The sequence below is a fragment of the Limulus polyphemus genome, unplaced genomic scaffold (genome assembly GCF_000517525.1).
Source record: "Limulus polyphemus unplaced genomic scaffold, Limulus_polyphemus-2.1.2 Scaffold273, whole genome shotgun sequence".
NCBI classification, from domain to species: domain Eukaryota; kingdom Metazoa; phylum Arthropoda; class Merostomata; order Xiphosura; family Limulidae; genus Limulus; species Limulus polyphemus.
Genome location: NW_013665883.1, coordinates 290,576 through 291,594, shown reverse-complemented (window position 1 = coordinate 291,594; position 1,019 = coordinate 290,576). Strand labels below are relative to the sequence as shown.

The 1,019-nt window shown below is 32.8% G+C and overlaps 1 protein-coding gene across 4 annotated transcripts in view; it reads right to left on the bottom strand.

Moving 5' to 3' along the window:
- Window positions 1-1,019, bottom strand: part of LOC106456932 (protein FAM102A-like) — a 44,926-nt gene that overhangs the window by 37,547 nt on the left and 6,360 nt on the right. Inside the window, exon 1 of one of the 4 annotated variants that reach the window (XM_022382731.1) lies at window positions 344-365. The exons of the other annotated variants lie outside the window; for them this stretch is intronic. The gene's annotated coding sequence lies outside the window, so the exon portion shown is untranslated. Of the gene's footprint in view, window positions 1-343; window positions 366-1,019 lie in introns of those variants that run through there. 4 annotated transcript variants of the gene reach the window in all.

The following is a 1,019-nucleotide window of genomic DNA, read 5'->3' as shown; positions in this document are numbered from 1 at the left end:
CTAGGTAGTAAGTTTTAGGTTTGAATATTACCTCAACACATTTTATATTTCGATGTAATCATCGTTTGTCAATGTCGGCTCACCATATGTAAAAAAGAACCACAACGAAGAGGAATAAACAAAAGTCTGAACTCTTGACATTTGTCTTTTAGGCTTCAAGTCATACATGTATAACAGGTTTATTTTGTGAACCATAATAAATGTACGGCTTATAGTAGTTCCTAATAAAGACCAGTCAAAACCTTTTCGATCTTTTGGAGCTTTTTTTGCGTTGGGTCGTAAGATGATTTTACTATCCTATGCTACAATACATTCACAATAACATTCAATCGTAGTCACTCACCTATACTTTATGTAGAGACCATTGTTTAAAAACACGTGTACAAAAATTACAGGTGATTATAAGTCAAGCCTTTGTTTGTTCATTAAATACTTCGGTTACGTAGTTGTCAATGGTATTCACTAACACATGCACGCACAATTACTAATCAACAGAACAATACACCACTCACTACACAAAGGCCAATCAGCTGTTAGAATTGTTCTGCACACTATATATGGGCATATTGATTTTTCTTAGTATGTGAAGCCCAAACATTTACTGCGCACTATACATGAATATTTATGGAATATTTTAATTAAACTTGTATAAACTTTTAAAAACCATAAATAAAAAAGTGTAACAATTAAATAAGTTTAATAACTTTGTAATTTTAGTTTAATGTAGAACAACTACAATGATAAAAAATCTAACCTATATAAAAGCTAATGTGTGTCACGTCACGTGTGATTTCTCTAAATACAAGAAGCCATAAAAGCCAAAATGCATTTATCCAGATAGTATAGTTCGATTACAGTCTGCCCATTACGATTTTTGTGATGAGGGTGAAAGGGGCGAGAGTTAGATGCCTTATAAGTGTAGTGAGTGTCGGTATAATAAGCCTAAAGTAAAGACGTTGTGTGGGATCACTTCGCCTAGAGCCAAGTGCATAAACTTTATCATGAAAGTAAAAATATCG